At 44.4% G+C, this 20,986-nt stretch overlaps 1 long non-coding RNA gene across 1 annotated transcript in view; it reads right to left on the bottom strand.

The window, feature by feature from the left end:
* LOC130251745 (uncharacterized) overlaps positions 1 to 19,923 on the bottom strand; it is a 37,436-nt gene extending 17,513 nt beyond the window's left edge. The window contains exon 1 of the long non-coding RNA XR_008840221.1: positions 19,842 to 19,923. This is a non-coding gene — a long non-coding RNA (uncharacterized LOC130251745). The remainder of the gene's footprint in view (positions 1 to 19,841) is intronic.
* Positions 19,924 to 20,986: the final 1,063 nt, after the last annotated feature.

Consider the following 20,986-nt stretch of genomic DNA (forward strand, 5'->3'; position numbering starts at 1 on the left):
ACAATGCTGCTGGTACTTGAACAATGTAGTTGGAGGCAAAGTGCTTATCGGAATATTCACAAATAAAGGCTTACATTTATGCCAGCGCTGGAGATGGGAGGTTAAACAGTTGGGGGTGGGGAGGTGTAGAAGAAAGGTTGAAAACATTGGTTTAGTAGCTACAGATGTGAATTTGAATCCAATTACATGAAAAGCAAGGGGGGGCGAAGCATGAAAAGATGCTGTTTCCTTCTGTTTGGCTAATCAATAGGTTAAAGGGTTAGTAAAATTAACATGTTAATAACATTCATTTTGCTATTTATGTACTGGTCATAGTATTTGAAGAGAATTACATCTTGTGAGCAATCCACATGTTATTATGCCTGCTTTTTCCCTTTTTTGTCTGAAATGGTCAGTACATTTTTTCCCCCAGTGTGATAGAAATTATCTTCTCAAGTCTCTTTCTTTTTAACTTCTTAAATCCAGTCCATCCAAGGTTTGGGGTTTCTTTTTCTTTTCTGAATGCAGAGCTCCCCCCACCCCAAAGCAAAGGGGTACGGCAGTCCCTGAGCTCAGCACAGACGTCCCAGGGGAGCACGCTGGCAACCAGAATATCACAGCAGCATCCCAGAGGGAATGGGCTCCTTGGAGGAGGCTCATCCTCCTGCTGCTCCCTCCATCATCCCTGGTGCCACAGGACCCCAGCCCTTGGCATTGCTCTGTGCCCACAGGCAGGGTGGCTTTGCCTCCCTCGCTCCCGCTCCCCCTGCGCTCCGCCCGCTCTCCGAGCCGTAATTTAGCCCACACTTATTAATCAGTGCACATAATTTGTCTCTAATGCTGTCAATTTAAGATGGCAACCTGACTTTTTTTTGGAGGGGGCAGGGTCAACAATTTAATGAATCTCGTCTGCATTTTAATTCAGACCTAATAATCTGCCTCTGGCAGTTTTCTTAGAAAAGCACAAGGTTTTCCAGGATTTTCTTTCATCAAATCCAGCACAATGGGATGTTTACCTTCCTGCCTTGGATATGCTCAGCCCAGGGTAAGTCACACACAGACCTACCTTAATCAAACTGGAACACGGCCTAAATCTCATGATTTGGCCTTTGAAGGGTTTTCCTGGGGAGGAAGGAGAAACCTGGGGCTGTGCAGTCCCTTTTCTGCACAAATTGGTGCACAGCTGTAGGCACAAAAACACAGACTTCCACGACTCGCTGTCCCTCATGGAATAACTTCACAAATGCTCAGAGCATCCAAGGCACAGCTTTCTTTAGCTATCCCTATGCTTTTCTTTTTGTCCTTCCTACAGTAAAGTCCAGCAGGAAGGAGAAAAAGATCCAGAAAGGAAGGAGGGTGCAGAACATTCCATCCTGCTGATGAACCGGTGTGGGTGAGTTTGTCTAAGTGCCACGGCAGGAGGCTCGCACCCAGTGGAGCAGCTCAGCGGCCTTCCCTGGGTCACAGTAAATAAAATTCCCCAAAGCAGAGGCTCTGGAAGCCCGTGTCAGATGTAACCGGAATAGACTTGGTCATTAGGAGCGCTGTGACTCTGCCCGGCGCTGACAGCAGCTCCTGCCCGGCTCTCAGTCACCGCTGTCACTCGCCCTGACAACGCGGGCACTTAATGTATGCACGGCCCCGCCGCGCACGCAGCTGCAGCTCCTGCCCGGCACATTGTGCTCTGTACCCCTGCTCTTTTGTACCAGGCCGTGCAGCAATTTGCCTCCCAGTACCACCAAATTCCTCAGCTTAAAAATTTTTGCCCTCGTGTTGTTTGCCCTTAATAGAAAAACAACGCTTTTGCAGCCCTGCCACCAGCACAGCCACCGGACTCGGCAGCATCAGACACAAAAATATCACATTTCCCATATCCATCAGAAGTGTCTCCTATATATTTTTATGCATATCCTTCATCCCTCTCTGCCACACGTTATTTCTTCCCCTTTAACAGTTGCTTAGCATATTTTGTGCCTTCAGAGCAGTACTGGAAGGGCCATTCCTGCAATGCACCTAAGTACAGATGTAACAGCAGAGGGGTTTATGTCCCAAATTACCTCCTAGTGCTGCTACCTCTGACTGCCAGCACAAGGTGCTCCTGAGCACCTACTCGGAGCAGCCACTGCGTCACAGACCTCCAACAGCTCCAGTCCAGTGGCTCCTTGAGTTTTCCATGAGGAATTATCTGTCATTTGACTGATTTACCACTCGTATTCATTACTGTCCCCCACTGCAAAACTCTGCCCATTACAAAGCAGCCCCATCTGCCATACCATCAATGCCACTAAGCCTACTCCATTTTCAAACCTAAGCTCCAAGCTGGTAATCAAATGAGGCAGAAAACCAAATTCCCATATCCTGAGCTAGCCCAGGTAAAGTGTATCATTTCCTGATACATAAGCATCTTTCTCTAGGAACTTAAAAAACTGAAGATAAAATATTTCTCTTAGTTCAGGCATCTCCCAAACACAGGGGTAAGGTCAGTAGAAAGATGCAATGGGAAATTCAGTGCAATTCTCTAATCTCAGTTGCAGGTCTACATTCAATAGGCTGGTGTTAATGCCCTTTGCTTTAGCTGCTGCAGTGTCAGAGTGATATAATCCAAGCAGAGTCACCTGAAGTAGTCCATAACACGCTACTTAGTTTAAATTCCTTTGTCTGGCCACAAATGTCCAGTTCTAGCTAAAAGCTTGAAAGTGAGACAAATGGTAAAATAGACACTTCAAGAGAATAAAATTGTTAAGTGCTCAGGTAGCACTGTGGAGAAGGGAGTTTCAATTCAGAGAGCTTTCCAGATGAAACAGACAATTAAACCCTTATTGAAAAGAGATTCCGCCACCCCCCTTCTCTCTTTTTTTTTTTTTTTTTTTCCCTTTAAAGCAAGGGGAAAATAATACTGGGAATTTAGAAACATGAATTTTTAAAACCTAATAAGCTACACTAACAATCTACACAATTCCCTTTTATTAAAATATTTATTTGGAAATGCAGGATCTGTGCTGAGGGCAGGCTGGGTAAGGTCTGAATGCTGCCTGTGCAGGGGGCTCAGCAGGATCCCCAAGGCCAGGGCTGTGCTCACCCATCCTGGGCTCAGCCATGGAAAGGTTCCCCTCCCTGTCCCTCCACGTGTAGGAAAAGAGCAGCCCACGACTGGCACAGTGCATTTAATGAGGCAGGGGCTGTAAACCATCCTTTTATATCCATGGGGACACAGACAGAGAAGAGCTGAGTGAGCAGTCTGCAGGAATGGAGACCTGGGAAGCTCCAAGCCTGAAGCACTGTTCCTGGCCTTGCCAAACCCCTCTGCTCCACCAGAAGTGCTCCTGAGACCAACCTGCATCTGACAAAACATTTAGGTGCTGGTAAAGAGACACATTCCATGGATTTGTTTTCCTGGGCACCTCCAGCCACACCTTCTATGTTGCTCCAGGTAGGACCACGATGTCTGCTTTACCATTAGTACAAAAAGGCACTTAGAAACTCCTTGGGGGGAAAAAATGGCATTTACACATTCTCAAAGGGAAGAAAAACCACATTTCAATAGCAGTTAGGACTTTTAGTAGTAGATACAGAAGTAGTTTTAGGCTCAATTTCCTTTCCCTTCCCTTCTCACCTCGCTCTTGTCCCAGTATCACACACATTCAAACAGAACAAACACTTTTCTACCAGCCTGCTTCATACCTTCTGCTTTTAGCTCATCTTTTATTGGAGTTTTTTGCAATATTTTTGACCTAGCCTAGTTTTCTTCTCCCTCTGCCTCCCTTTCCTTGTATTTTGGTTCTGTGTGACTAAACTCCAGCCTTCTCCCTCTTGCTCTCACACACAATGCTATTAAAATTAAATCCTTTTGTGTCACTCTCTACTTTATTACAGGTCTTCAAGCCATTCCTGAGCGTGTCTTTGTAAAGTCTTAGTTCACGTGAAGGCAAACTTCAACACATGGTTTGCTTCAGTTAAGGCTCCTTCTCCCCACCAGTATGGAGATCACCTCCAAAGATTGCCATGTTTTGTGCAGACTAACACAAAATGACCACACAAAAGAAACATGTGTGTTCCCTTCTCACAACACAAAAACATGCACAATATAAAATACAAGATAACATAAAAGGACTGGTCTGATTGAGGAGAATCCTCCTTGAAGAAGGCAGTGAAGAAATCAGTGCCCTCCTGCACTAGAAATTGTGACTTTTCCAGAGATGAAGAATGCCTGAAAACATCAGTAGGCCCCCAGGTAACAACTCAGTGATGCCTTCCACTCTTGAAGGAGAGGGAATTTAAACCACCAGACCCTCCACCACCTGCTCCTCCTACCTGGGAAAGGTGGAGAGGATGGACTTTACCTCATACTGAGCAAACCTTCTAACCATGAGCAGGAGTGCAAACAGGCATTTCCCACCAGTCCCCCAAACCATCTCCAAGCCCCATCTATTTTCAGCACCCAGACACTACTGAGATCTGTAAGGCCTCAGCAGGCTGGAAAGCAGTGACAGAAGCCTCAGTTGCTATGTACATGACTAACACACTCAAGGATATTCCTTTGGGACAACAAAGAGAACAGCGCCCAGAGCAAAACTGTCAAGAGAAAGAGGGAAAGAGCTTCAAGGGAAAGAAACCTTAATATTGAACTCACCAGCCACCAAGTACTCATGCAAGAATTGCTTTTCTTCCTTTTTTTCTGAAAAATAAACTTTTCTTGGTGACATCTCACCACTGTTAATTACAAGCACATACAAAATGGGAGGAAGTTGTCAGGAGAGCAAAAGTAGACCAGAACTTTGGGACTTGGACACTTCCCCCTTCCTCTTTCCAGGTCCAGGTGATTAAACAGCTTAGCTGCAACAGTGCTCCCCTTTGCCTGTCTCTCTGTAGAGACACTGCCAGGAAAAGGACCAAAAAAGGGATTTGAAGGGAATTACTCCAGTCCAGGAATAACCAACACAGAGCTACAGCCCCTGGTACAGCAAGGACCACTGACACATAGCTCCTGGGGGGGAGCTGAATTTAGGGAGCTGCCTTCAAAAAGCCTGCACTAGATGGGAATGGAGCCAATGTCCTGGTGAAACGAGCACAGCTGCAGGCACAGCAGGAGGGAAACCCACCAGGAGCAAGCACAGATAAAGAGGCTCCTCAGAAAAGGGATGGTCAAATGCCGACCCTGGAGCAGGCTGTGAACAACCTGTTCTCAATCAGGCTCTGCTGGATGCAGTGGGGAAGGGGGAAGAATTAAAAGACTCGGTTTGCAACAGAAAGTCATGACTGGAAATACCAATTTTGGTACTGAAGCCTGGAACAGGGAGTGACCAAACACAGAGCTGTCTTTCCTACACTGTGGATTTGCCAGGTTGCCTTGACTTCCCTCTCCCTGGGAGCTGCAGTGCAGTGAAAGCCAGGTGCTTTGTAAAATGAAAATGCTGCACAAGCTCTAGGTGCAAATGCAGCATGTGCAAAAGCCCTTTTATTCAAACTGTGTTACTTAACAAAGTGGTTTGTGAAACCACTTCTGAGCCTTCAGCAATTTTCCCTGCTTGAAGAAATCATTTTAGCATCTTCTTCATGGGTTCTTCATGAAGCCTCCGAGTTCACCCCATGGTGTCACCTGCAAGGGCTGGGGATCACAAGTGCATCAGAACTGGAAAGTTCATTTCACTCATTGTTTCAGCCCCAGTCCTTAATTCTGGGAGGAGGTGATTTTGCATCAGAATGAGACAAACCACAGATTACTTTTCAGAGGAGTTAATCTTCCTATCCATTATCTGGAGTAATTCAAAAAGCACAAAAAAATGGAACTGTTGTTGAAGAAAGAATTCATGTTCAGGTAATTACAAATAACAGACACATCTGGTTATCTTAATTGTTTGGGAATGTCTCAATTATCTAAGAATGTTTTCATAAGGACTCAGAGACAGTAAAACTTTCTCACGGCAGATTGCATTCACTGATGAGAGGAAATGCAGTGGAGCTAAAACACTGGAGCGTGCTTAGACCCAGAGAGCACTTTCAGTCCCGTTGCCAATGGGCTTTATTCGCCTCTAAAGTACGACAGACTATGAAGTGAGAAATGGGAAAGTCCCACATAGGCAGCAGCAGCTCCTTTCCCTGCTAGCTGCAGCTTTTCCAGCACTCCTGCGAAAATGAAGGTGTTTTGTGCACTGATGGCTCAGCCAGAAAAATGACAGCAGTGATTTTTTAGACATCTGCCCCGAAGAGAGGTGAGTCAAGCCAAGGCCCTTGTCATGCCTGAGGGCAGTGCAGGCGTTTGGCGGCTGGTGAGTGGCACCCCTTCCCTCTCAGATATTTGAGGTGTCTCCTGCCCAAGGCAGGTTCATTGCAGAGGAGCTTGGAAGATCCTGCAAAGCTGAATTCACCTGAATAGAGCAGAGGCTGCTCACCGGAGCCAGAGCCAAACCCCAGCGAGGGGGACTTTTCAAACACCTCAGGCAGACCCTGCTCCCTGTGGAGCACAATGTTTCATCACGTTGACTGCAAAAATCAGCAGTCAGCCACTGGGAATTACCTCCCACGGCTCCAAACTGCCTGTGTGCAGAGGGGTGGCAGCCGAGGCAGAGAGGGGAGCTCCGTGCTTTTCCCGGGGTGGCTGCACCCCACTGCTGCAGCTGGGAGGGTTTCTTTCACGTCTGTCCCGTAGTTCATCCCGCTCTTCCACCTGGGCCACGGCCAGCTGGCTGTGATGTTTCCTGAGAAGGGCTGGAGAAGCTCCCAGCTCCCAGCCTGCTCGTGCCCAGGCAGCACCTCTGCGTGGCAGACGTGACTGGGGTGAAACGCTGCAAGTGGAGCGAATGTCCCCCCGTGGCTCATCGCTCCAGCCAGGAGGGCTGTGCCGAGGCTCCGCACAAATCCCAATCAATATTATTTATCTGGCTGAGCGTGCGAGCGGCCGCATCCCCTCCACCTAATGCCCGCTGCCATCCCCTCCACCCTGTGGGTATCAGCAGGAGGGAACCTGATGTATGCTGGTAATTATCTGCTGCTGAAAAGAAGTGCTATTTCTCTTATTTTTGTAATGCAGATCAATGCACATGTCACTACTGAAAAGCTGTGTCATTTAGGATGGAGCATTAACTGCTAGGAATGGATTTTGAAGCTCCCCACTTGTGGGTGGAATATTTTCTGGAGGAGTTGAGCCTTTCGAATGCTGAATTTCATTTATCCCACTGCCTCTTTAAGAGTAGTCGGTGGAGGAGAGGGTGTTTGAGAAAGTGACAGTTTGTCATCTCCTTCCCCAGCGAACTGGAACTGGGGACAAAGTGGTGGCAGGGAAAGAAGCAAACTGGCACGGGAAGGTGAGTGGGGAACATGCAGTGGGGTGCAAGGGTGGAGACTCCAGAGAGCAACTTGTGGGGGACAGAGGGAAGGTGTTCCTGTGAGCAAAAAGATGGTAAGGCACCCAGGGAAAGAACAGAAGGAAGGCTTGATAAAGGGCAAAAGCTGGATGCTACACTTGAGAGAGGTGCAAATCTGGAAATCAACACACACACACACGGACACCCACACACCCTCCTCCTGCCAAAATTGCTACCCAAGAGCTGTGCTAGCATGGACTATCCAAAAAGAGACCATTTGATTTGCAGTGAGAGGGAAGAGTTTTCCAAGTTTCCTTCTATTTTTCACAGGAATGAAACAGAAACTTCTCTGGATACTTGCTCAGAAAGAGAAAACAAACTCTCCTTCTCTCCATCAAGCCCAACTAAAGAGAAGCACACAATGGTCACACACTGGGGTTCACTGTGGTTCCTCACCAAGAAAACCTCAAAATCTGTCAAATGGGAACTATCAGTAGACAGTAATGTACATTATGAACCCCAGTTCTAACTGGGAATTTTTACTAACCCTCCTTTACACCTTATCCTTAGATAACGTGGTCACCATCAAACTGCAAAGCCACGCAGTCACCCTGAAATGAAGATTCTGGCAAAGCAATTGCTCAAGTGCTGCTGCTCTTCACCTAAAATCACAAACTGTTGCTTTGACAAATGTGCACCTGCCTGCTCACCCCTTCTCAGCCACACAGGTGAGGGTGCTGACAAACCTGAGACACACCGAGCTTTAATAAACCGTGACCCATCCCCTTCCCCACTTGTTATTTGCCATTGTTAAAACAGGCATTTGCCTTACTTTACAGCTATGATTTTTAGAGCATATGTTCAGCATGTACAGCTCCTCTTTGAAAGTTCTGTTACTCTTTGGAATTGCTCAAAAATGTCAATATTCTTTTGAGTACTTGATATTTACAGTTTGATATTTAAAGTGTGCAATTTGTTATCTAAATTGCATAGCACACATCCAGCTTCCCGACTGAATGACCTAACTTTTATAAACCTTCCCAGCTTTCACAGGAAAAGGTTTTGTTTAGACACGAAACACCTTTCCATGATTAGACAAATATCAGCTACCTCGGAAAAGCATTGCAAAAAGGGTTATGAACAAAGAGAAACAGAAATTATATTTAGAACTCCACAGAGATGCAAATAGTTATTCCCTCCTTCACCTACAGCCCATACGTAGTGCCCAGATTGTTTTTCTTTTTTACTGATGTTGATTTTCTTTTCATACTTGGAAAAGAAGACACATGGCTAGTTTGAAAGCTGATCAGATCCCTCGTTCATTTGAAAAGCTTATTTCTAAATAGTACTTGCAAATATGTGATGAGCATAAATTTGGAAACTGCTGAAAAACTAGTTCTGTGTGTCATAACACAGGGTGTTGGGTTTTTTGCTGCGGGACTGGAGGATGAGGGAAAGCCAAAGTCCTGCCCAAAACCCACGCCGTGGTGACCCAGCAGAGGAGGATGGGAGAAGCAGCATTTTCCTGGACACATTCCATGTCCCTTTTCACTCAGCAGACAAGTACGTATGACCTCTTTGCAATGATTCAGGGTTTCAAAGCTGTCTCCTTAAGCCTCTTGATCACCACTTGTCCCTCCCCATTGACAAGCTAAGCACTTACAAGTTTTGAAGCCTCCTTGGCTCACTTTTAAATTTTCCTTTCCACATCTTATGCCAGCAGTTACCCAGAGGGAGAAAAAAACCCTCACCATATCCATCCTTCAAAAAGTCTAACTTTCACTCTGCTAGTCCTAATCCATTATCTAGGCCCACTAATGTGTACTACATCATCAGAGGAGCAATGCTCTGATGATGTAGTACAGCCCATGTACATGTACATCATCAGAGTTATATCCTTCTGATCTGCCTGTGGGTTTAATAAGCATTCCAGATGGCTTGCTATGCCTGAAGCAAGAATGGATAATCACACAGCTCTACCCTCAAAACAATAATAAAATAAGGACACAGTAGCACAGGGGCTCGTGCCTGCCAAAAACATTCAATAGACTGTATAATACAATAGTCCAACGTGATTGGTGAGGCACATTTATACCCTCACTGTTCACAGGTGAAAGGGAGCTGGTTTTAAATAAAACAGAGGTTACAGATCTGTGGTGTTGCTGTGGGTGTTTACTGGGGAGCAGGCGTGGGCCCCACATCCCACCACACCCGGACAGGAGCGCAGCCAGAGCCTCTCCAGAGCCGTGCACGGCTAATCTGTTATCTCCTGGATTTGCAGGGTATCCATCAGCCCAGCTCCCAGCCATCAAGCACAGCAGCAATAAGTGTCACCAAGCCTTTCCTACCCAAGTCAAATTGTTCCTTGGTGGGGTTGCTTGCAGCAAGGAACGCGAGCAGCACGCGCCTGCCTGCCGGCGTTGCGACAGCCCTGCTGCGCTCAGAGCTGCTCCAGAAATGGCATTTCCAGCCAGACACCACTGTCCCTCTGCCACGCTGCTGGGCCACAGCCAGGCAAAGCAGAGTGCTCTCCATCAGTCCCAGCGTTAGCTAAATACCTACAACTTTAAACTGCCTGGGGGGGAAGGAGGGTGTTTGTGTTTTGGGCTTTCGGAAAAGAAAAAAGTGTGCACAGTACAAAAAGAAAGAAGTTAAGAGATGGAGGCTCTGTTCTCTCCCTCACTTGAATGAGTGAGGACAGGAGGAAGAAGGGGAAGCAAAGCAGCCCTTTGATTCAGTCCCCAGGAGTGCCCTCTCCAGGAATCAGATCTGCAGGACGAGACACAGGCACGGTGGCACTCACCCCGTCCCCAAGAGTGAGCAAACCCTCAGAGCTGTTAAGATGCGTTCAGGGATGCCTGGCAATCAGGAGAATTTGTGACATGAGCTCTGGCACGGATGGGATTTCCATCTAGGGTGGCAGAGAAAGCCCAGATACCCAGACAGGCACAAGTAGGAGGAAAAGGTACTCATCCCAACTCCCAGCAGCTTTAACTCGCAGAGGAGCAGCTCGCTGACGTCAGCCATTTAGCGCGCTGATGGGTATTTTTTTCCCTGGCCAAACAAGTGGGTTCTACTTTAGCTTTAACATTAAACGCTATTAAATGAAATGAATACAGCATGTTTCCATCGTACGTGCTGCTGGAGCTGCTGTGACAGCTGAGAAGCTGCTAGGCATGATGTGTCAAGAAAATGTACCAGGAGAAAAGTACATGGAGCTACTGTCAGAAATACAAGCGGGTTTGAGAATGGCATCTCTGCTTCAGATGCTGCTGGAATTATTTTTTAATTGCATCTGTAAACCCAGGCAGATCTTTAAGGGTTAACTGCACACAATGTAATGAATTCAATAATGATGAGTTAAAAAAGGTCTAATTAGCAAGTAACCACTTTATTATGAAAGGAAATGGTAATGAATTTAATAGCTCAAAATCATTAACAATATTTAGTTTGCTGGTACTTGTTCTCTATTATCCTCATTAATATGAACATTTAATATGTTTTAAAATGGATTTGTAATACTTTCTGTACCATGAGGTTACACTGACAAAAAGAGTGTAATTATTCTGTTAATTGTAATCTCTGTCTATTTGTGCCCCAAATAGTAGCATATTTAGGTGTTAATAAAAAAAAAGAAAGAAAAAAAAAGAGTAATTAAAGGAGGGAAGTTTAAAAATGTAATTAAACAAACTCTAAAATTACAGGCTGAATCACTCTGAGGAAAAAGTTCTGGAAGTGAGATCTCTGAAAAACAAGTTTCTTCTACTGAGATCTTTACTCATTTAAAAAAAAGAACAGAGAAAGGAAATAGAAGCATTACTATTCTTTATGCACAATGAATATTGAAGTGGTCCTTTCCCAAGCTGGAGAGGGCTCAAGACTGGATATTCTGGGACATGTGTTTGTGAGCAGTGTCTGGCAAGTGAAGGTGCTCTGACACTGCCCCACGAGTGTGAGATCACAAGTGTGATCCTGTGGGGATCCAGTTACCTGGTTGCTCCTAAGACACTCAAACCCCGTAATTCACCTCACAGAATATCACATCAATCATCCAACCCTCCCCAGATCTCCTGAACCTCTGCTTCCAAATGGAAATATCTTCATTTATTGCCCCAAGCTTGCTCTTGCTGCTGGTAGTTTGCTCTTGCTCCCCTTTTTTTGCACCCACCTCTTCCTACAGCATCAGATTTTAGTGGCTGATTGTTACCAGTATCTTCCACATTCCCTCATCAAAACAAATTCAGTGCTCAACCTTCCTTAATGCCAGAAGGTTTCAGAGCATTTTGCTCTGATTCCAGCCCCATCTCCTCACTGCAGGAGCAGCTGCTCCCAGGACTCACCCTGTGCAGAGCACAGGAAGGATGGGAGGGCAGAATCCCCCCCTCATCCCTAGGGATACTCCATAGGCATGGGGACTCCCCAGGTAGGGATGCTCCATAGCTGGGTGATCCAGCACCTCCCAGGGCATGGGGGACTCCCCACACAGCACTTCCCATCCCTGGAAAGTGATCAAGGATAATGCCCACAATCCCAGGAGGTATCAGCATCACTCCTCGGAGACATTCCACACCAAATCTTTTTTTACTCTTTGTGGTGCGTGGTGGAGGTGGATGCAAGGTCCACAGAGGCACAGGAACATTTACAATGGATCAGCCAACTAAGGACACAGCTGTCCTGGCCAAGAACCATCCACATGAGCAGTCAGCTCAAAACAGACCATTCTGTGTCTAATTTTTATCACCTAAGAAAAGGAACTAAAATAAAAAGGGTGAAATTAAAGTGAAGCATCTCATTTGCCCACAAATGACATATTTCAACTTTCCATTTTATAGAAAAAAAGTTGTGAAGGATTCTTTTTTTTTTAAACTTATTACAATTTCCATTTTTTTTTTTTTTGAATTGCCAGTGAAGAGAAAAATATGTGATTTGCAGAGCTCTAAAAATAACAAGTTAAAATAGTTTCTGCCTCTTAAAGGAGGCCTCTTAGTCCTATAATTTCTCCAGATTTTGCCTTTCAGGATGGGTATTTTAAAGAATGATATAATGTCATTTCTATAAGTATCGTCTCATAATCTGCTGCCACTGTTGGAAATATAAGTTTAGAGACAGCTTGAGCAGAAGAAGTACCAGCTCACCAGCTATACTAAAAAAAATAAAATAAAATATGTTAAGAAGAGGAACAGTATGTATATTCCAAAGGTGAGCAAACAGTGCCAAACATTTTTGAGAATCTTTCTTTTGATTTTGATCTCTGGCTGCCTTTACAGCCCTTTTGTGTTTGTCTACTGCAAACATTTCAGCAATGGCTGTTATGGGGGTGTTCATTCCTAGAAAGAAAATTTTAGAAAGAACACTCATATTTGGGCTGGAAGGGTGTGTACAGTATTTTGTTCCATAAATGAAAAGTACCAAGTGTCCAGTCAGAACAAAGCAGTATTGCTAAAGTTGCAGATATTTACCTTTAACCAGTTAAGATGAAACAAACAAAAAAAAAATCTTAGATTTATTAAAAATTCAAGTTACTATTAAAAATTCAAGTTACTCAAGTAACAAAGAACAATCAATCCATCTTCTGTCTAATCCATCTGACCCATCCCATTTTTCATTTGTAACTGGATCTGATGATCTTTGCTCCCACAGCCAGCTCTCACTCTGAGTGCAGGGATGCAGGAAAAGGGGTGGATGGGGAGAGGGGCCTCGCTGCCAGAGGGCACCTCACCACAGAGCTCCGAGGAAAACCACGGCTTCCCTGATCTCCAAGATTAGTCCCTGTTTATCCAACAGCATCTGGGGCCCAGGGCAGCAGCTCCCAGAGCAGCAAACCTCTGTGGGCTGCAGGGAAAGAGGAAGGAGGCAAGTGCCAGATGGAGGGGAAAGGAGGCTAAAAAGTGCTGTTGTGCTGGGAAAAGGAAAAAAAAAAGGGGTGAAAAGCAATATTGTATTTTGCAGCATTTCAAACAGACCTGGGATGTGCACCCTGACTGTCTATTCCCATGAGCCAAGGCTGAATCCATGCAAGACAGCAGTGGGATTACTCTGGTTTGCAAGCTCTTAACAGAGACTTCCAAGGTTCAGCAGCAGGCAGCACAGAACAGAGCAGGCACCTAGAGCCATGCATGTTTGTAATTCAACCTGGCAATAAACCTTGACCCAAATTTATGAGAATTTCAGGAAAGAGCCTTAAGAGTTTGCTTTGGAAAGGTGGACTGCCCTTCCTGGTTTCCTTCTCATGCTCATCATGACAAGAGATGATCATGTCAGAAAGTCAGAAAATATTGAAGGAAACTGAGCTGGACCTTGGACCTCAAGTGCAGCTGGAAAATGGAAGTTTTCTTCTTGGTAATAGTGAAAAAAGCTGCAACTAGAGCCAGAATGTCTTCCTCTTTCCACAGAGGAAAAATGGCAGCAAAAGCCAAAAAAGAAAAAAGAAAAAAAAAAAAAAAAGGTGGTACCTGCAAGCCTCTGTTCTCTTCTGTGTAACAAACAAAAAAGGACATTATATCTCTTCTCTGTGTTGAGGTTTTATTGAATGAAATGTAGGTTTGTGTCATGCCCATCTTTGCCTTGCAAGTGCACAGTGAAGTGTGGTTTGAAGAGAACAGAGCTTCTCCCTGGAGGGCAGGGCTGGTTCCCAGAGAGGGCTGGCTTCTCCAGGAGAATCCTGGCAATTGCTTTGCTCATCCTACCCAAAAGGAGCACTGCATGGAGAGATGAACCTTTCCCCACAGAGACATAAGGCTATCTCCTCATGAAATTGTAAGAAAAGCTTTGTTGCAGAATGGGTGACCCTAACAGAATGAATCTCTCTGCTTTGGGAGCAACAGTGCAGAATTTGTCATTTACAGTCATTTTCCTGATGGAGGGCTCGTTCTTGTAGCTCTATTCCTTTGACAAGAGCTAATTGGAAAACAAACATCTCCTCCCTAGCTTGGGATGCCTCTCAAGCATGCAGATCCTGACAGCTCTCCAGAAGATGTGGTGCCCCAAATGGCTGCTCTTCAGGGATACCTGAACATGCTCATGTTTTAAAAATGGAGTCCCACAATTCCCAGCCTGGACGGTCTCAGCATTCCAATGGCACAAGACAGGGGTTTTTAGCACAGCAGAGTCTCTCTGTACATATTGCCAAGCAAACAGCTGTTGCTGTAGGTAGGGACAGGAGAACCTTCATCTCCACATCATCAGGAGATTTATTGTCACCACCTACCTAAGGTCTAAACAGCCTGCTCATTTTATGGCTCACAAACTTGGGTTAGTCATTGATCTCTTGTTGTGTGTAGAAAATCCTAAAGTTTTCTGGCTCCCGCTCCAGCCTTCACAGATTTCCCACTATAAATTCAAGTGATCCATCATCTGAACTCTTACATAAGCCCTTTTACTTGCTTCTCACCCTTTAAGTCACAGCTACCTAAGCTACAAATAAATGACAAAGGTTTTGGTAGATCCTGAAAGGACACTGAAAGATTCCTCTTCCCCTCTATAATTTCTTGTAAACAAAAAACATTCAATCAAGACTTGCTTAAGGCTCAGAGGTACATTTAACACCCAACAGCACGAAGCAAAGGAACAATACAACTGTGCATTTGGCAGTACAGCACTGCAATAATTTCCAGGGTAAATGATCTGGCAATTTTAGCCACATGGATAATATCCAGGCCAAGGTGGCTAAATTCAGCCTGGCCTGCATCTGACTGAAGAAATCTGTCACACGTCCACAGACACAAAGATGCACAGTATCCCTGACTCCACCCATGGCACATGCCAGCCTCCATCCTCTGGGTTATCAAGGCTAATTGTGAGCCACCAAAAATACTCTGACATATTTGCATAGTGCTATCTCGTGACCTGTGATTTATTTTACTGAAAAAGAACCCACAAAAAAAAACCAAAAAAAAAAAAAAAAAAAAAAAAAAAAAAAAAAAAAAAAAAAAAAAAACAAAAAACAAAAAACCAAAACTTTAGGAAGGAAAGCAAAGCCATAAAGTTGTCTAAGGCAATCAATCCAATTCTATTCATGTCTAATCTTTTTTTGCACACTTGTCATTACTAACTTTGTCCCTTTCTGGGCATCCAGCAGGGCTTTTTCAGCCTTGCTGTCACCTTGTGTATAAGCCAGGAGAAGGTGGGAACACCCAGAGAACTTTATCCTCTTGGAAAGGCTGTAACATCACTGAAATAGCTCCAGCCATGGCAGAGCAGACCTTCCCTTCCAGATGTATCCCTGGGCAACCCCACTGCCAAAGGAACATCTCATATCCCTGCCCTTTGTTTTGGGCTGAAACTCTTGCCTAGAGCAGTCCAAGGTTTTGATCCTTGCACATGGAATTACTGGGAGCAAGGGGTGTGCTCCCTGGGATAACACGAGGATGGTGGGCCCTAGACTGACTGGAAATGAGGCTTAAGTTTATCTCAGGTATTAAAAACAGGGAAAATGCACCCCAAAGGAAGCACAGTGTGCACATCCTTGTGCTGCTCACTGGTGCAAACACATGGTCCCACCACCTACCACCAAAGCACGTCCTATCAAATTTAATAGGCCATTACCAGCTTCCTGCTGCCTCCTTCAGCTCCCAGGGGAACCCACCAGTGACTCACAGGGCATTTCCAGAGACTCTGTGGAAAGCCTTTCTCACCGTCTTTGTAATTCCAGAGGCTTTTAAAAGAATTTCTTCAAAGCCCTAGTGCATTCCTTTACCTTCCAGAGCTTTGATAGTGCAGGTCTTCTCCACAAAGCCCAGCAGGCAGGGGTTGTGCTCCTGGCTCCTGAACCAGCAACCCTGGCTGCATTCCTCAATCCAAGTTTTAAACTTTTTTCATGCACTTGTTATTTGCAGGGTATGACATGGGAATGGACCTGGCTGGTGGCAAAAGCTTGCATTTTTTTCTTTGAAAAGGTCTATATTAACAAATCAAAATATTATTGGTTTTTTTTAAAATAGCTTAAAATATGTATTTTTATAGTAAATACAAGGCAGTGGTCCAAGCCTTCCACAGTCAGTGAAATGAGGCACTTTTGAAAGATTAATTTGGTGCCACGACCTTGACTCACTCTCTGTACCCAGAGGAAAAATTGTGAATGTGTCACATAATGTCTTTTGACAACTTTTATGTCTCATTTTAGTCCTGCATGGTGTTACCATATACATCTCTACAAACATAATACTATACACATACATGAAATTCACAAATGCATCCCAAACACTCTTGGGTCATTTCCACATTCCATACACAGGGCAGGAATTTCAGCACTCTCTTGGTGCAATCCACAACAGCCCATCCCATAACCTGGTTTTTGTTGGTAGCCTCCTAAAAATATCATTCTGCATTTATGAAATCAGCTGCAGCCTGCTGCTTGTGCCTTGGAGGGGAAGGAAAAGCTCAGCTTGTCCCAAGCACTGCTTCACCTGGCATTTGGGTGGTCTCAAGCCAACACCATACAGAAAAGGCTACAGAAAAACACTCTGTTTAATGACATAAGCAGTGTTTTTCTTGAATCATAGGCAGTGGAAATTTTGTCTCTGACTACCAGCAGTCTAGGCTGAACACACATCAAAAAAGACTGAAAAATATGTTTTGGGGGGGAGACTGCAACTTGTCCACTCACATTTTGACTTTTTAGGACACTCCTGACAATGTCTGGCTGTTTGCTTTTCCACTAGGAAGCATGGGAAAGCAGAGAGTCCACGTGATTTGAACACCTCCTGTGCTTGGGTTTTCTCCTTTTTCTCTGCTCTCCTCATCTCTTGGGGTTTTGATCCACAGAAATCTTTAGGAAGGTTTATTTTTTCTACCTACAGAAGCTTTAACCATTAATGAAAGACACATCTAGTGAGTTGACATCATCATGTTTTCATAACCTACTATTCCCTCAATCACCCTGGTCCTCAGCAGGGATTTTTTTTTTTTGGGTTTGATAAAGCTAGTACTAAGATGAACATGCTACCTGTGACAGTAAATTAGTTCCTATTTAAGGCTTCTGTCCAAGTTTGGATAAGCATCAGAAGAGGGTTTTTAACTGTTTCAAATGCAGGGTGAGAAGCAGTTCCAAAGAGGTGGAAGAACAAGAAAGCACTGTGTTCCTCATCCATGCATCCACACCATCCCTCTGGGGGAAATGTCTCCAGACACCTCCACGTGGATGGCTGGAGACAGTCCCTACCAGGGTGTATTTTAGGAATCTTGCAGGGCAGTATCTGTTCTAATGAAGAGCAACCAGACTTCTTTACTTCCTTGAAAGATGCACTGTTTTATACAGTTCCAACACATTGGGTCTTCTCTGTGCAGACACTCAGAGTCCTGGCAAACCTGGCCAAGAAACACTCTTGTTTCCAAGAAATGGAGGTTTATAGCTACCAGCATGGAGCCATGCAAGAAAAAACTAAAAATTAAAACTAAAGACAACCCCAAAAAGCAACAAGAGCTCAGCTCCTCAGTGCCCTGCTAGTTTCAGGCTCCAACAGTTGTGTTAAAAAGCAAAGGGACAGTGCAAACATGCCCATCTCAACTCTCTCATTTTAAACCTGGTCAGAATTAGCACACTGCCAGTATCCAAAGGGGCAGACCTTGCTGCTCTAAACCTCCTAGAGCTGTATGGCTCTGGGAAAGGACAGGAACCATAAAAAGCCTTAGCTGGGAGCCAGCTTTAATGCTCATGTTCAGGCCTCTAGTAAGTTGTCCCACAAAAAGTAATGAGACCTCCTGCTTAGCCAGGGCTCTGATTTCCACAGTTTGTGCCTGCAGCACTCTTATATTTTATAAGCCATATTAACTCACCTCTTGCACTGGGAGGTTGGGGCAGTGGCACACTGTCTAATAATGGAACACATTTGTTAATACTAATAGACATTTGTAAAACTACCACATGCCCTCAGCCTTCAAGTCAAAGCACAGGATGCTTGCTAGGCTTGGGAAATGTATGATGTAAAACTTGGGATGTTTTGGTTACAACATATCTCATTTATTTTTACTGTCATCACCCTCCCTGGTATATAATACCTGCTGCATGCAGAGTGAAATATTGCAGATGTTTTCAAAATAATTCTGGGCTGGTGGAGAAACCAAAAGGTCTCTTGTGCGTAAGGTCTGGTTATTTTCAATTCCAAACAAGTAGGTAACAAAGTTTCTGTGTGCTGGTACTTTAAAAGGCCTGGATTCCTCTGTGCTGACTCATACTTCCACTGCCCACCCAAAAACTCACCTCTGAGAACTTTGAGAGAGACTTCAGCCATTTTGATACCCTCAGGATTCAGGAACGAAGAGTAAAAAGATAAAACTAGTTTTAACTATTCATTAGTTTTTGGTACTTCAGATAATTTGTGCAATGGCTTCAGGGGTTTAATTGAATCACTTTTCCCACCTTGTCTTAATTTTAATTACGCAGCAATCATTTTTACCAACCTGTGCAAAGGAGCCATATGAAAATGTGACATATGACAATACACATTTACCTAAGCTCTAGGACTACTCTGACCTACAGGCAATTAGCTACTGCCTCCAGCACTCAAACGACCAATTAAAGAGTTAACAAAATGCCCTCCAAATCACCTACATGTTCAGGTTTTTGGACTGCCAAGAACATTATACTTCAACTGATATAATTTTTGACTGACTGATTTACTAAGTCTGCATTGGCTAAAATTCTTACAGCCATGCCTGTAAAACCGAAGAATCAGGTTTTATGAGGTGCTTTCATTGTCATTAAAGACTATCCCACCTTAGCCCTTTCCCTAACAAGACAATCTTGCAGCAGTCATTACAAAATGTGATCCCAGCTTGTCATCAGGGAAAAAATGGCTTGCTAGGTCAATGAGGACTGCACTAAGTTCATCTCAAGGATGTAAGACATCCGTCTGCATGGCTAGCAGCCAAGAACAAAAAAATTAAAGAGCCACAAAGGACTGGGGTTTTTTTGAGACTTGGCTCCCAAAGTTTTACAGGTAGCCCATTCCAGAAACCCACAGAGATTGAATCAGTAGTAACAAATGGATGCCTTTGCATCTCTTCGTGATTTACAGTCTACCAGTGAGCATTTCACTGCAGACAACAGATCATCAACAGCCTGAAGTGCACAACACAAATGACCCCAGGACAGACAATTTCAAAGAAAAATGCATTCAGATGTGTGCTTGCATGGGAATAAGAGAGATCCAGGACACTGCTAATTATACCAGCTCAGGGAGAAGTGAAGGGTGGTAATCTGCCCAGGAAATGCTGAGTTCCAGTCCTGTCTCCAACAATAACTCAAGCTGTGGTTTTTTATCTCCTTTCCTCCCTCCCTCAGCTGGCAGTGGGGTTTAACAATAGCCCTGACATGCATTACACATGGTGCCACAAGGACTGATGTTCTGAGAGTGCTCTGAAAACAACAAATGCTCTGCATGACCACCAGAAACTCACATGTTGGTTATCATTTCTAATAACATAGAAAGGTTCTGCCTTCTGTGAGCAATGTGGTTTCATGATGGTATCTCACAGGCAGAGGCTGAGTTGCAAATCATGATTCCATGCAAAGAAAAAGTGACTCTACAGAGAAAAGTGCTAATCTGAGAGATTGGTACAGACCTGAGACTTGCTTGCAGATCCTCAGCTGGTGTCATTTCTCTGAAGCTGACTGACATCAAACTTCACACCTGGAGGATTCTTTTCTGGACTGGAACAGAAAGAGAAGAGTGCTACTGATTTTCCTTCTCTGGCCATAGAGACCCCAGTTCTGCCCAGATTTGCCACTTGCTTTGCAGGGCCCAGCAGGCACTGCTCTCCTGAACCTGAAGGCATGCTGAAAAGCCAGCCCAAAAGCCACCCCAATCTTTGGGATGCCACCAGAAACCGAAGGTAGAGCTAAATAATCCAGAATGGAATTTCTTTTCCACTTTGATTACTCAGACAAGGCACATGGGGCATGTTGGCCAGGCAGCTTCACTACACAGACATGCAGGAGGTGAAGGGAACAGCACTGCCAAGAGAGGTGAATCAGCCTAGTGACTTGGGGCTACTTGTCTCCTTTCCACCACCCAGGAAACCAGTGTCTGGCAACAACAACCTCAGTGCTCCTGTTTTCCAAGCCAGTGGCTTCAGGGAGTGTCATGGAGGTGACATTCTGGGCCTTCCAGGGGCTGGGGAAATCAATATTGGCAATGTGAAGGACACTCCATGACAGAGTCATAAACATGGTGTTTTATCAGTGCAGAAGGCAAGAGGGAAAAGATTTAGTTATAAATGGCCAGGTATAAAAACCAAAATAAATATATTAAAAAGTTACCGAAAAATCCAACTAACCACCACCAAACTCAAAAATAAAGGCAAAAACACCAAAAAAAAATCCCAATAATGGCAAAACAAACAAACAAACAAAAAAGAAAACAAACCAAAAAACCCAGCCAACCCTCAAAACTCCCAATGCGTTATTTGTTTGACTACATTTTCCACAAAGCCCAGTGCACGAGAGTGAAAAAAGCAACTGTTTGACACCCAGAGCTGCTTTGCTTTGAAAAATATGGAGACAAAGTTAACAATGAAGAGTCGGGATTCCATAGGGTTGTTTATGTATGGAATACAGGCAAATGCATATGATTATGTAGAAGTGTGTCTGTGTGTAATGTGGCATTAACACCAATTCTTACAGCCTTATGAAATGATATATTAAAAAGAAAGAGAGGAAGAAAGGAAAAGCAAGCTAGATTTTTTTCCCCTCTTTTTACAAATATGAT

This window comes from Oenanthe melanoleuca, chromosome 3, assembly GCF_029582105.1.
Source record: "Oenanthe melanoleuca isolate GR-GAL-2019-014 chromosome 3, OMel1.0, whole genome shotgun sequence".
Classification (NCBI taxonomy): domain Eukaryota; kingdom Metazoa; phylum Chordata; class Aves; order Passeriformes; family Muscicapidae; genus Oenanthe; species Oenanthe melanoleuca.